This window comes from Rhodnius prolixus, unplaced genomic scaffold, assembly GCF_049639745.1.
Source record: "Rhodnius prolixus isolate KJV_2025 unplaced genomic scaffold, Rpr scaffold_8, whole genome shotgun sequence".
NCBI lineage: Eukaryota > Metazoa > Arthropoda > Insecta > Hemiptera > Reduviidae > Rhodnius > Rhodnius prolixus.
The window spans coordinates 5,637,668-5,653,398 of NW_027411593.1; the positions used below are offsets into that span (position 1 = coordinate 5,637,668).

The 15,731-nt window shown below is 33.3% G+C and overlaps 1 protein-coding gene across 12 annotated transcripts in view; it reads right to left on the minus strand.

Annotated features, from left to right (window-relative positions):
* Positions 1 to 9,267, minus strand: part of LOC141450758 (zinc finger protein castor homolog 1-like) — a 295,992-nt gene extending 286,725 nt beyond the window's left edge. For all 12 annotated transcript variants that reach the window (XM_074121525.1, XM_074121524.1, XM_074121523.1 and 9 more), the window contains exon 1: positions 8,508 to 9,267. The gene's annotated coding sequence lies outside the window, so the exon portion shown is untranslated. The remainder of the gene's footprint in view (positions 1 to 8,507) is intronic.
* Between the last annotated feature and the right edge of the window lie 6,464 nt (positions 9,268 to 15,731).

Genomic DNA, 15,731 nt, shown 5'->3' on the forward strand with positions numbered 1-15,731 from the left:
AAAAACTACTAAATCGCCGGAAGTTCATTTTTCAATATTTCGCTTAGGAACCAACGAGAGAGAGACGCGCACAATAAGGTTATAGTAAAAAAATAAACGGTAAACCGGAAATAAATTTTAAAATCAATTTTATTTATTTACACCTTCAACGATTTTCTTGCAATGTATTTTAACGATTTTACAAATAAATGCTATATAATTACGTGTATATAGATCTTCAATAATTTTTATTTGTAACATTAACATATGGGAAAATTTTATTCGAGTTAAAAGTATACTAAATACTTTCATTTAAGAGCTCTCTTAGACAGGAAGTCAAAATCAATTAAAAAAAAAATTGATCAGATAATACAAATTTTGATTAAAAGAAAAAATACGGAATCTAAATAAAGAAAATAAAGTAATTTAGACGGACACTCTAATATTATATACATTTTTTTAGGACATTCGTATATTTTTATCTATTTGATAAATGGCACATTTTTTTTATTTTAGTCTGTCCAGTTATTCTCTTTTATATTTTATTAAATAATAATAAGTGAGAAAAAAAAAGAGTATGATAAAAAGTTTTAGCTCACGTAATGAAAAAGTGAAAAAAAGCCGTTCAATTGTTTGTTCGATTTTAAGTGAAATGTTTTTCACCGAGATAAAAATGAAAACAAAAAATGGGAGTGTACATGTATAATATAGAAAAACAAAGTTATATTATATATATTTTTTATTTTATTTTTTCATAATTTAACTTATTAATTTATGAAATTATTATATAAAACATATATTTATATAAATATATAAAAAAAATTATTTCTAAAAATTCTTTCGAACATTTTTAGTTAAAAAAGTAATGTGTTTGGGATCATTAGCCTTATTTATCTGAAATCACGCAATTTTTATCTAATAATTGCGGATTCCCTGGTACTGAAAAGAATCTTATCTTAATATATATTTGTATTGATTATACAAATAATTTACACAAAATAATTTTTTTTGTTTTTTTTTCGGTTCCTTGTCCTAATTTAAAGATTTTTTTTATTTTTATCGTAATTAAATTTTTTGGCACAATATATATATATATTTTATATATATTTATATATATGTACGTATCTTGATAATAAAATATGAATTGAGAAATTCTCTTCTTTTTCTTAAAAAAAATAAATAATATAAAATTCAATTGGCAGACAGACAAAAAGGAAATTTTGGGATAAATGCCGGAAACTGCGCAAAGTTCTGTGTGTGTTCTACTACTAAAAACAACTTCAAAAGAAGGAAACTTCAGTTTGAATTTCTACGAAAAATTTTCAGTAAAACCATTACGGGAGGGAGGGCCCAGTAAATAATTTTGGGTTTACCAATGGTTATTAGGAACGTTTACAATTTTTGAGGAGACAGTCTATTCAAAATTATGTTGGTCCAGAACAAGAAGAAGAAGAAGAAGAAAAAAAAATCTATGCTTCATAGAATTGCCTTCAAAGCTTCGTGATTCTAAACTATCCAGGGCGCCACGGTAGCCGAACGGTTAGAGGTGAAACCTGCAAAGCTAAGATGTATTGCTGGTTAGTGGATTCGATTCCCCGGTCTAGGCCTTGGATTTTATTTAATGGTTAATATGAGAAATTTTTATAGTAAAGTATGTTAGGCGTTAAGAGACTAGACCCGCAAAGCTAAGATGTATTGTTGGTTTAGTGGGTTCGATTCCCCGGTCTAGGCCTTGGATTTTATTTAATGGTTAATATGAGAAATTTACAGTAAAGTATGTTAGGCGTTAAGAGACTAGACCCGCAAAGCTAAGATGTATTGCTGGTTAGTGGATTCGATTCCCCGGTCTAGGCCTTGGATTTTATTTAATGGTTAATATGAGAAATTTACAGTAAAGTATGTTAGGCGTTAAGAGACTAGACCCGCAAAGCTAAGATGTATTGTTGGTTTAGTGGGTTCGATTCCCCGGTCTAGGCCTTGTATTTTTTATTGGTTAATATGAGAAATTTACAGTAAAGTATGTTAGGCGTTAAGAGACTAGACCCGCAAAGCCAAGATGTATTGCTGGTTAGTGGATTCGATTCCCCGGTCTAGGCCTTGGATTTTATTTAATGGTTAATATGAGAAATTTACAGTAAAGTATGTTAGGCGTTAAGAGACTAGACCCGCAAAGCTAAGATGTATTGTTGGTTTAGTGGGTTCGATTCCCGGTGTTGTTTAGGCCTTGGATTTTATTTAATGGTTAATATGAAAAATTTACAGTAAAGTATGTTAGGCGGTTATAGGCTAGACCCGCAAAGCTAGGATGTATTGTTAGTTAGTAGGTTCGATTCCCGGTGTCTAGGCCTTGGATTTTATTTAATGTTTAATAAAAGAAATTTACAGTAAGTATGTTTGCTAGTCGCCTCCGTCCACGACACCTAATTTGGGTAGTTGGACGTTAAGCCCCGCCTGATAAAATAGGCGATTACTTTTTTTTGTTTTTTTACTTTTTTAAACTATCCATTCCTATTTCCTGATTGGCCTTCATCTCAAGAAGTTTCGTCTGAATTCGGTCTGCTTGTTATCTCTTGCATTTCCAGAATTTCGTTTATTTAAAACTGCCCGGTAGGACAGTTGTATTAGGGTTGATCGTTAAAAACTGCATGAAAAAGCGTAACGTTGAAAAACACCTAACTTTGACAATTTTTTTTCTCCTTTTCTATAAAAGATAAAATTCCCAAATTTTCTTTAAATTGTAGGGCAAACCCTCCTCTATGACTGTATTTTTTTTGCAACAACATAGATTAAATAGATTTCAAGAAATACTTTGCTAAAAATGGGCAAAAATTGGTCTTGTTGGCGGTGTTGTTACCTTTTTTTAGCAAACAACGTAGCGCCTAAACGCGTGAACCGATTTTCATGAATGAGATTTTCATTCGATTCAGAATTTTATGTAGATCTGCCTTTTAAGGGGTCTCGACGCTGTACATTGAATGGGAGAGGAGTTATATCTAGGAATCTCTTGTGACGATTCTAACCAGCCTCCACTGAAAAGCTTTCAGCTGTTCATTAAAACGGGGGTCCGTACGGTGGTGTACTTAGTTCATCGAACAGTTAATTCACCTCGTCTTCAACAACGATATTGCCGTCTATAACCCACTTCAAAATTTTTATCTGAGCATCAATCAATAGAGAGGGGGGGAATAAGCGCTCTTTTTCTTAAATTTAAGTTAGAATTTGATAAAACATTTGGTCTTAAAAAGGGGTCCTTTAACAGTGCATCCTTCTACTCCCTATGAAGTGTACTTTGAAAACAAAATCCCTTTTTCGGGTCACAGATGAACACAAAATTAACATAATTCCTTGTTTTTGGTTTTTTTAAGGATCAAAGTTGAACTATGGGCATGTTGTTATGTGTTTTCCTTAAATGAAGTACTAAACCCCATTTAAGGGGGGTTTTTAACACTTAAATAAAAAAGAATAAAAAAAAAAAAAAAATACGAAGCACTAAGTCGTCCATTAATGGAATCTAAGAAACACTTTTGTTTTAAAGTAAAGTCCGTATTTACAAAGCATAGTTTGTTAGTTACCGCCGCAACTTTAAAACAAAGCAAGCAATGGGGGGGGGAAAGCACCAACTTACCGGAGACTCTTCACATACACAGTTTTAACTATAAAACCCCTCTCCTATCATTTTTTTTGTGCACTTCTACGTCATGTGACATATTCAACTTAAGTATTTCACATAAAACTACGTACAAGGTAGAAGCTGATTGAATTCCAACATTCTTAAATACAAAGAGAGTAAGAACAATATATAGATAAACAGCAGCATCCAGGGTTGTGGCTCCATTTCTGTTTCAGCCAATACACGGCTTTCTTTAAAGTTTTTTACACACACTCACACATACACACGCCCCCCCAAAAAAAAGAAAAGTTGTTAATGTTGTTACTATAAAATCTTTAAGGATGATATAAACGTTTGTTAATGTGTAACGCGTGTTTGTATATATATGTGTGTGTGGGTATGTATGTCTGTATGTAAGCGCGCCGCGCTGGTTTTATAAAACCAGCGCTCTCGTTTTTGTAACCGCGCCCGCGCGAACTACATTTCTTAACGTGCCATTGTGCCAACATGCCAACATTACAATAAATAAGACATTATAAAAAAAATAAATAAAATAAAACTACAAACCGCTCACTGTCATATTGTCTCTTTCTTTTTCTCTATTCCTCTCACTTTCACCATCTCTCTCTCTCTCTCTCTTGAGCGCCTTTGAGCTTCAAACTAAATACCAAGCGTGCTTTTCTCTCTCTTTTTTCTTCCGCTCAGTAAGAGAGCTCTAAAAGAATCATTTTTGACCAAACTCGGAAAACATTTAAAAACCACAAATAGAGTTTACTCGGTAGTAAAAACTCACAAATCTCTCCCCCTCCCTCTCAAATCTATGGTATCAAAAAACTGATAACACTCTCATGACCTTCTTCTTCTTTTCTTTTCTTACTGCAGTTCACGTATTTTTTAAACTAAGAAATTTGCGCCAATAAACACAAAACAATCTAAAGTAGAAGATCAAGGAGATTCTTTCAGATCATCGTTCTCTCTCAGTCACTCTCTGTTTCGCGCCTCTCTTTTCTAAGAGGCCATTTCAGCACGTGCACGCTTTCCAGCTTCCGACCAAATATTAAGATCTTTTCATCTTATTTTCAAAAATACTTTAAACAACTTTAAAGAACAAAAAGGAATTAAAAAGGTTCCACGATAAATACCTAAATTTTTGTTAGAAAGTTTATAGACCCAAACCAAAAAAAATCTGGATGGTCACTCCTACGACTTCCGCTCAACGCTAAACCAACCTAAACAGTCAGGAACAGAAAAAACGACAAACCTTTAACCTTTAAAAATGTACCCTAAGATGACTTTAGGACTTTAGGTCAAAAGTTTGTTCCAAAAAAATTAAAATAAATAAATAAAAAATAAAAAGAATTACGACTCAAATTGGAGATAATTTTTCTTTCTTATTTTTTAAATTAATGAAACAAATTACCCAAAAATTCTGACCAATATAGACCCGCAATGCTAAGATGTATTGTTGGTTAGTGGGTTAGATTCTACCGATCTAGGCCTTGGATTTTATTCAATAGTTAATATGAGAAATTTACGGTAAAGTATGTTAGGCGGTAAGAGACTAGACCCGCAAAGCTTAGATGTATTGTGTTGGTTAGTGGGTTAGATTCTACCGATCTAGGCCTTGGATTTTATTCAATAGTTAATATGAGAAATTTACGGTAATGTATGTTAGGCGGTAAGAGACTAGACCCGCAATGCTAAGATGTATTGTTGGATAGTGGGTTCGATTCTCCCGGTCTAAACCTTGGATTTTTATTTAATGGTTAATATGGGAAATTTATAGTAAAGTATGTTAGGCAGTGATAGATTAGACCCGCAATGCTAAGATGTATTGTTGGTTAGTGGGTTAGATTCTACCGATCTAGGCCTTGGATTTTATTCAATAGTTAATATGAGAAATTTACGGTAAAGTATGTTAGGCGGTAAGAGACTAGACCCGCAATGCTAAGATGTATTGTTGGTTAGTGGGTTCGATTCTCCCGGTCTAAACCTTGGATTTTTATTTAATGGTTAATATGGGAAATTTATAGTAAAGTATGTTAGGCGGTAAGAGACTAGACCCGCAAAGCTTAGATGTATTGTTGGTTAGTGGATTTTATTTAATGGTTAATATGGGAAATTTATAGTAAAGTATGTTAGGCGGTAAGAGACTAGACCCGCAAAGCTTAGATGTATTGTTGGTTAGTGGATTTTATTTAATGGTTAATATGGGAAATTTATAGTAAAGTATGTTAGGCAGTTATAGACTAGACCCGCAAAGCTTAGATGTATTGTTGGTTAGTGGATTTTATTTAATGGTTAATATGGGAAATTTATAGTAAAGTATGTTAGGCAGTTATAGACTAGACCCGCAAAGCTTAGATGTATTGTTGGTTAGTGGATTTTATTTAATGGTTAATATGGGAAATTTATAGTAAAGTATGTTAGGCAGTTATAGACTAGACCCGCAAAGCTTAGATGTATTGTTGGTTAGTGGATTCGATTCCCGGTCTTAGATTTAAATATTTTTATACATCCATGAATTTAATTAATATTAGTTATTTTTATTAAATATTTTATTTTTCGATTAGTTTATTCTTTGAAAAAGATGGTAAAATATTTCACAGAAGCATTAAATTTTCCTTTTTTCTACGTCATAGTTATTTTTTTTAATGTAATTTTCTTTTTTAGTAATTAATTAATTATAGTGACAAACAGGGCTTTAATTATCTCAAAATTTTCTGGCACTTTTAGAGCTTATGAATACAGAGCACAGATGCGAATCCAATCACGTGTTTTTTCGCCTAATTGTGGTGTTATGACATTGCTAATTTTGGGTCTTTTTATTTTTTTTTGATCCGGAAGAAGTTGGGTTAATGCTTATTATTCTACAAGTTATGGGTAAGTCTCAGAAGTTTGAATTTTCTTTTTTCTTTTAATTTTAAAATAAATTCTTTCATTATTTTCCTTAAAGTTTTTTCTCTGTTTACTTTGACCATTAACAATATGCAATACCTAAATATAATGTAATTAATTATATCGATTAAACAAACAAGGTTAAATAATTGAAATTGACTTTTTTGTTAAACTGATAAAGAATGAAAAAGTATTTTTTGAAATTTTAATAATTGTTTATTAAAAAATTATAAAGAAATGTCAAAAAATTTATGTTAATAAATAAAAAAAAAAAAGTGCTCACCAAAAAAAATAAATAAATAAAAAATAACAATTTTTGACATCGAAAAATAAAAAAACGTGTGATAAATTATTTGGCAGTAAAAAAAAATAAATAAATAAACAAAAAAATAAATCAGATTCGATAAAATAACTTTGCAAATATCGCAAGGCTTTTTTTTTTTATTTATTTATTTTTTTCTAGACTCTCACTCTGATAAGAAGAGTCGAGACTCTTCTTAAATTAGGCTAAATAATTATTAAGCTTATCGGAGTAGCTAAAAATTTGGTTTGAGGTAGTTTGTGTGTTTAATTCTTCAATTTAAGATAAAATTTTTATATTTATTTATTTATTTTTTTTAATTTTGAGTTTTAGTTCCCAAGAACGCGATTACTAAAATATCTTACGTAAAAATACTTATTCCGCATTACTTTCTCTAGAGATAATTTTTTAAATAACCAAATAATTTTTTTTGAAACCAAGTGAATTATTAATATTATTATCCTCAGACTGTAATAACCAAAAAAATTGAGGTTTTACTGTAAATGGGATAACTAGAACACACTAATCGCCGAACACTTAACAACTAAACGAATTTACTTTACACGATTATTGGAAATAAATGATACACAACGATGGTACTGGTCTTCAAAAAATGATTATTTGAACTACACCTTATTAACCGGTTTTTTGTTTCCCCCTTACAAATGGGAGGCACCCCGCACAATTGCATTGGAAATGAGAATGCAGAGGAGAAAAGCACAGCCACCGCCTTCTCTTAGAAGAAGTGTCCTTAATCGAATTTTTCTGGAATAACGTTTGGGGGGGCGAGGGCAAATATATTCCCGTCATGTTTAAGGGATTCTTTTTTTTTTTGAAACCAAGTTACTATCAGTGTTGCCGTGGTAACACGCGGTCTAAATATTTTTATTTTATTTATTTAGTTTTCTGTAAACTCAATTTCAGTATTTCAAATTCAGTGTGAAAGATGTACATAATTTTTTTCTAAGATATTTCTAACTCTCTAGGATACACTTAAAACAAAGTATTTCCGGTCTAAACATATATTGAAAAATTTGACAATTTACTTAGAGAAAGAGAAAATAAATGGGAGAACAAATTTTTCAGCATAAAATTATGCTGTCTTGATCAGCATAACTTTACGATAGGGGAGGGGGCGGGAAAAGCGGAAAACTGCAGTAAAATTTAAATCTAATATTTATATCCACAAATGTGACCGAAAAAGGACCCGGGGGGGGGGGTTGATACAAAAAAAGAAAAAAATACTCTGATTACATTTTTACAGAATATCGTGATAAGTTTTATCACGTTTTTTGTCAAACTGGTATGTTCGATTAAAACGTTTTTTTTTTTTTACTCTAACGATTTTATTTTTTATGGGTCCCTAAACTCGAATAAACTTCAAAATGATTAAATAATTACGGGAGAATCTAAACACTTATGGGCTTCGAATTTTTTTTTCAATTCTGAATTTAATTGTTTTTTATTTTTATTTTTTTTTTTTTGTGAGCGTTCTAAGGGAAGTTGGGATATTTAAACTTCCGTCCATAGTGACGTATTATTTTTTAGAGGAAGTGTATAATATTAAGTATTTAATTGAAATTGCAGATTTAATTAATAATATCATTTTATGAGAACGTATATTTTTTTTTTCTTTTTTGGGTAGTGAAATGATATCGGAAGTGAATTTATTTATACAAATAAAAATGTACAAATAAATAAATAGAAATATAGTCAAACCTGTTGAGTGTAGAGGCGATTCGGCACTAACCCGAGCTTGTTATCATGGTTGGGGTTCGATCTTCAGGAAGAAGGAGATGTTTTTATTATCACAATAACTAAAGTGTCACCACAGAAAAATTGCCGTTGTCTATTTTCTAGGAATTTAAATAAATTTTTTTTTTTTTGTGAAGGGGTCCTATACACTTTCTTACCGCACCAAGTTTTTTAAATCATAATAATAATTCAGTAACTATAAAACCAAAATAGTATATTTTTGAAACCAAATAAGCAAAAAACCAAAAAACACACACGTTTTCTTTGAGGCAAAAAAAAAAAAAAAAAAATTAAAAACACTGGATGATTTTTTTCACGTTTTTTGTGGATGATGCAGCAGTCATTTATTTTTTTAAGGATGATCACTGGCGATGATACTGGAATTATTGCAGGTATTTTTTGACTTGCAGGTATGTAGCGCGTCCTTATTAGAGAATTTTCCGATTTTTTTTAAATTTTTTAGTGACACCGCACTCTGCGTTCGAATTTTTTTTTTTTTCCCTGGTCTTTTCTGTCCCTTTAAGTTCATATAAAAAAAAGGGCAGTTTTTAATTTTTTTAAAAATTATATATTATTTTTATTAAATTATTTATTAGTCCGAAAAAAAAAAATTAAATTAACTAAAATCAATAACTAAAAGTATAATAACCAAAAAATATGTATATTAATTTTTCACTACGTCGACGGACACTATACCCGACCAAGTTCAACCCATTTCAAGAGAGATACTAACGCTGAAGTTAACCCCTCCAAAACGGACCGAGTCCCCACCCACTGGCCCCCACTATTTCACACTTTAACCGCCCCCACTTTAAATATAGAGAGCCCCCTTGTTTCATTTTTTTTTTTTTATTTATTTATTTATTTATTTTTAAAAAAACATCCTAACTAAAAACTAACCACCACCCGCTAAAAACACGAACACCTAGACGACTCTTGCCACTACGATAAGGCACAAACAGATTCTACTACCACTATCATAACAACATACTCGTACTTCATTTACACGTTCACATTATATATGTATTCGTCACTTTTGAGAATACATGCATACAAACACTATTACTCCAAACTCCGCAATACTGATACTTTATTTATTTTTTTGCCTTAAATTTTCAACTCGTTTTATTTGATATTTTATTGTTTATATTTTTCACAAAAATATTCAATTTTTAATTTCTCTTAACACACTTAATCAAGAGAAGAAATGAGAAATTGGTTTCACCAAGATTAAAGAAAATGGTTAGAGAAGTTTTCAAGAAAAAGGAAAATCAGAAAAACGTTTTAGACATAAAACTCTTCTGTTTGACTTCAAATTTGACGTCTAACAACCTAAATTTGGTGCCGTGGATGGAGGCGATTAGCTAACTATACTTTACTGTAAATTTCTCATATAAACCATTGGGAATTTAGACTAGTTCCGCAATACATCTTAGCTGTGCGGGTCTAGCATATAACCGCTCGGCTATCGTGGCGATTTGCTAACTATACTTTACTGTGAATTTCTCATATAAACCATTGGGAATATAGACTAGTACCGCAATGCGTCTTAGCTGTGCGGGTCTAGCCTATAACCGCTCGGCTATCGTGGCGATTAGCTAACTATACTTTACTGTAAATTTCTCATATAAACCATTGGGAATATAGACTAATACCGCAATACATCTTAGCTGTGCAGGTCTAGCCTATAACCGCTCGGCTATCTTGGCGATTTGCTAACTATACTTTACTGTCAATTTCTCATATAAACCATTGGGAATATAGACTAGTACCGCAATGCGTCTTAGCTGTGCGGGTCTAGCCTATAACCGCTCGGCTATCGTGGCGATTTGCTAACTATACTTTACTGTCAATTTCTCATATAAACCATTGGGAATACAGACTAGTACCGCAATGCGTCTTAGCTGTGCGGGTCTAGCCTATAACCGCTCGGCTATCGAGGCGATTGTAACTATACTTCACTACCAAATTTCTCATATAAACTATTGGGAATATAGACTAGTACCGCAATACATCTAAGGGTACGTTCATAACTGAACTGTGAGTATAGATGATAGCAGAGATGATAACTGATAGAGTAAAATATAATCGCTGATTAGTGTGCACAACGGAGCTGAGATACATGCAACATGTCGAGTAGTGAAGAAGCAACAAAATGGTATATTTTAAAGAAAAAACGCTTTAGAAAATATAACGTACATCCCATAAATAAGAAATGAAGTACTTTGGGTGAATTTCACCATTTATATAAGGAACAGAAATTATCCGGATCTTTTTATTGAATATGTGAGGATGGGTCCACGCACATTCGACTTTATTTTAGAAAAAAGAAGGTCAAAATTAAGAAAACGTTGGAAAAATTGCCACGGAAATCCTATAACCATAGTAGAAAAACTACTGATTACTCTTAGGTAAGTAATGGTTTTATTGAGAAAAAAACCAATACACATAAAAATAAATGTAAGCACGATTTAAAAAACAAAATATTGTTTAAAGTGAATAATAAAACAATAACAAAAAATAATGCCGGTTTTCACCAAATGTCTTGAAAAACAGAAAAACAGCAGTCAAATTTGAAGCTCCGATACTGGAGTTCAGCTAGCAGAAAAATGAAATATTTAATTCTATCAACTATGCTCGTTTATAGCATCGCGTATGAGTCACTAGTCGCAGCTTCGTTGTGCACGCTCACATTCGAATGTATTATGTTTTTCTTTAAGCGCTGATGCATCACTCGTATCATCTCTGCTATCATCTATGCTCACAGCTCCTTTGTGAACGTACCCTTAGCTTTGCGGGTCTAGTCTATAACCGCTCGGCTATCGTGGACGGAGGCGATTAGCTAACTATACTTTACTACAAATTTCTCATATAAACCATTTAGGAATATAGACTAGTACCGCAATACATCTTAGCTGTGCGGGTCTAGACTATAACCGCTCGGCTATTGTGGACGCAGGCTGTTTACGTACATTAGAATATTTAGAGCACGTTTCCAGAGCTTATAAACTGTTGTCTCTCATACACACACACTCTTTTGGGGGAGAGGCAGGAGAGCCTGAAACATGTACTTCCGGCCTTCCAAAAGTAAGAGAAAGCTTTGCCACAAAACAATCTAGCAAACCTAATTTTTTCCCAATTTTAAGACGGTTGTTTTTTCTGTAATTCTCGGAAGATTCGAATTTTCCCACCATCTGTAGAGGAGATTATCAGCTTTTTGTATCCCTTTAATGTTATACGTTATCCACGGATGCAATATTACACGATAAAGAGAGAAGAGTTTGTCATAGTTTAGCACCTTACAACAGCCACTATGCGGCAGATAGATAGATAGATCGTCTCGCGTCTTCTAAAGTCACGGATCTGGGCACCCTGCTGGCAGGTTATTTAGCTTTTCATAGTTTGTATGCAGTGTACTTTAAATTTACAATTGTTTATTAGCAATTCCAAATAAAGGAAATGTTGTATTTAATGATAATAAAAAAAAATAACTAAGGCTTTTCAACATAAAATATAAATTCAATTGTTGAGAACAACATAATATAAGTGGAAATATGTTACTAGACGTAAGCAGAACGACATCTGGTCTGCGGAAATGTGCACTTACATACACACATACTGTGTTTAATATTTCCGCACTTAAAGAGGAGAACAATAGCTGGTCTATTTTACATAAAGGAAAATGACTTGGGAAGATGTTAAGTAGCGTTTACGCTTAACTGAAGCGGTTTGCTCGGTTACAGTCAGCGTTTTAAAACAAGAATTACTATATCATTTTAAATGTTAAATATTTTATTAAGTAATTTATTTACTTGCGGTAGTTTATTTATTATTATTCATCCTTGGGGAAGAGCGAAGGCCCTAAACTATAGATAAGGGCTCCTAAGGGCTCTCGTGGCTATCAGAAAGGAAAATAACGTCAGTAAAACCCTGGACAAATATACAGTTCCGGTTTAGAGACATCATAGCTGACTATACAAATCGGACAACAATTTTAAGAGAAAACTGCCATTACCCAACAACCTGTTCCGGACCAAAGATCATGAAACAATTCTGTTAACAGCTCAAACAGTCAGTCATGAGAAAGAAAGGTCTAGGAATGGTCACCTTAAACCAAAATGTCCAGTTAGGATTCGACCAAGAGTCTAAAAGATGACCATGAATGGACTCAATACGATCTTCTAATTATCTTAGCCTAAACTAATTGGCTTTCTACCGAAAAAACCCACCCATTAGCCTGAATGCTGAAAAGCTGGTACATTCCTGGAAGCCAAACACCTGTCCAAAAACAAGAGTGGCGCCTAATATGAACATGTTCTCGCGGTGAATGAGAAGGTGGCGCAACTATTCCCGAAGGCTAAACGACCAACCAAGGGGACTCTACCATCGTCCCTGCTTTACCACAACCACCACGAAACCTTTCCTCAACTCGTGAACCTGGAGACAGAACTCAAGTGGGCTGATTTACAAATCCTGTGGTACCATTTCATAGAGACTCTGTCTCCTATTTTAAGGCCTAGAATGGTCACACTGGCCCATCCATGCCCAGCTCATGACTTACGGTTTCACCGCATACCCTCCTGGTGTCAGCTTGGGCTTACTACACCATTCCAGGTGAAGATGGTTTTCCGTACACGTCCCCTATTAGTCGAGCCTCTCACGACAGGCAGGGGATACCGTGGGACTATTCTCACCCGGTCTTACACGGAGAACGCCTAATCTGAACAACTTAACCTACCTCCACAATTTCGCCCCCCCCCCCCAAAAAACCTATATGACCTAGACTAGCAGAACATCCGGAGATAGGAGATACTTCCGCCAGTCTTCAGGAACATTTCTACACTAATTTCAACAAAAGAATTTCAGTGTCTTCAGTGCAACAATACAAGAACAGCAACAGACCCACAGACTGCGGAAGACAGCACCTCACCCACCAAAAGACTGTGACAAGTACTCTCAACAATCCCAACCAATCTAGGAACTTCCTCACATATCTAATGAGTAAGTACAACATCGTCGAATAGTCTACCAGTTCTTCAGCCAATTCTGAAAATGAGCTCTTTAAGGTGCTGGACAATTTTTTTTAAGGGATTTTTTCCTTTTAAACAGAGCGAAAAAATGGGCACCTAAAACTTGAAGTATCCACAATTATGACTTCCACGATTCCTTAATATTATTGAGAAATAGACAGGAATCTCTTAAAGCTTTCCGAACCCTAATAAATATTAATTTTTCAGAGGGAAGATAATACAAGAGGATAAATAAAATCAGCTCGGTGATAGTAATGAAATCAATAATAAATACATTTCTAGTAAAATACATAAATAAAGATAAACTAGCGGTGCCAATACATGGCTCATGTATTATGTACAATTTGTAATACTTGGAGGATATACCTGTATCTTGTACATATATATATATAATTTACTTTACTTGTTCTGTCCTACATACGAGGTGCCAGCAAGACAAGCTGGCTCTCCATTTAGCACACCTCACACGCCTAACTGTAATGTTTCTTTCACCAATTATAACTCATACTAACACTCCCTAAACTGTATATACTGGTTTTATGTAAGTATATATATATTGCCTGTATGTTTTTATTATGTATTAAGGATTATGGATAAATAATAATATTTATTGCATTATAGAAATGGTTATAACTAGCTTAAATTATTAAAATTTATTATTATTCGTTTTTTTTAACGAGTATAGATCTCTTATTAAAAAATTCCTAGTTTACGATTTTTTAATGATTTAATATCTTAATACACCTAACTCCAGATTTAAACGGTATTTTTGTTTGCATAGAAAAGAGAGACTTCAAAAAAAACAACATATTATTTACGAGGGACTTTCAATAAATAAACAGAGAACTTTAGTGAAAGCGACGACGATTAATGCAGGGAATTTAAACATTTCTAAGTGTCAGTTGGCAACCTTGCGAAGAGACAGTCAGTCAGCTGTTTCTATTAATATTTACGTGAACATAAACTTTAAGGTGTTAGTTGCACGATGGTGTTTCCGCTCGAAGATAGTGCTTTTGAAGGACAGCGTTCTGTGATTCGATTTTTTTGTTTTTACTATCGGAAAGTGTAGAAGCGTCAGAGATATTCCATCGGATGAACAAACAGTGGCCGTAAAAACGTAAGCGAAATGACATTCAAACACGTGCTAATGTTCCACGCATGTACGAATGTTGTGGTATTGATAAAACACAGCAAGTTCTTCTCAGGTGTCAGAAGAGAAAGAAGAACACTGCAGAACTCTTAAAGATGAAATAAGTCACACCTGGAACTTAGTTAGAGAAGAAGAAGTAGGAACTAGCAGCAAGGTTTAACAACAATCTACAAGGAGTGTCCATGGCCAGATTTTTCTTCTTTTTTTTTTTGGAAGAACAACGCAGCATCTTCAGCCTAAATTAATCAGACACGACTGAAAACCGATTCAAGCCGGTGCTGATGTGGAAATATCGAGGATAACAGAGAAAAAACGTGTGCCTTCTTCCTCAAGACAAAAAAAACTCCACCTCATATGACACAAGTTTTTGACCTTGCACCTTTACAATTTTATCTGTTAGAAGCTTTGCGCAGCATCAAGTTCAACGGCAAGAAAGTGGCAAAGAAAAAAAGTACAAGACTGGCTTCGAGATCAAGAATTCATCGCTGAGCGGAAGAAAGAAGTTGGGACAATGTAAAATGTAAGTTGTGCTGAAGACAGCCTGTGGATTCGTTAAACCCAAATAGTTGTATACGTACTTCATCTACACTCGCAGTACAATGTGTTGGTGTTTCAGTGAAAATTGTTGTCGATTGGGATGCCCTTTGGAACTCCAGAATCCCTGAAGTCCCTCTACGAGGTACTTTTTATTTTGAGGAACCCCTCGATCGATCGATATTGTAATTACAAAGATTTTTGTATTATTTTTGGTATTTTTCATCTTTCAAATACACATTTTAACATTTCTTGAACAAAATTGTTCAAATTCGCCGAATTTTCGCTTAAATTGTTAAAACTGGTTTCTTACACATCTTACAAAATACTGGCTACTTTAACCTATAAACTTTTATTTGTATCCTATTAAAAAAAATTAAAAATTGTTTAAAATAATTAAAAATATAATTATGCTTCACCTGAAAGCATTTGCAACTGAAATCCTGAAGTGCAGAGAGCAGCATCAATAAAATT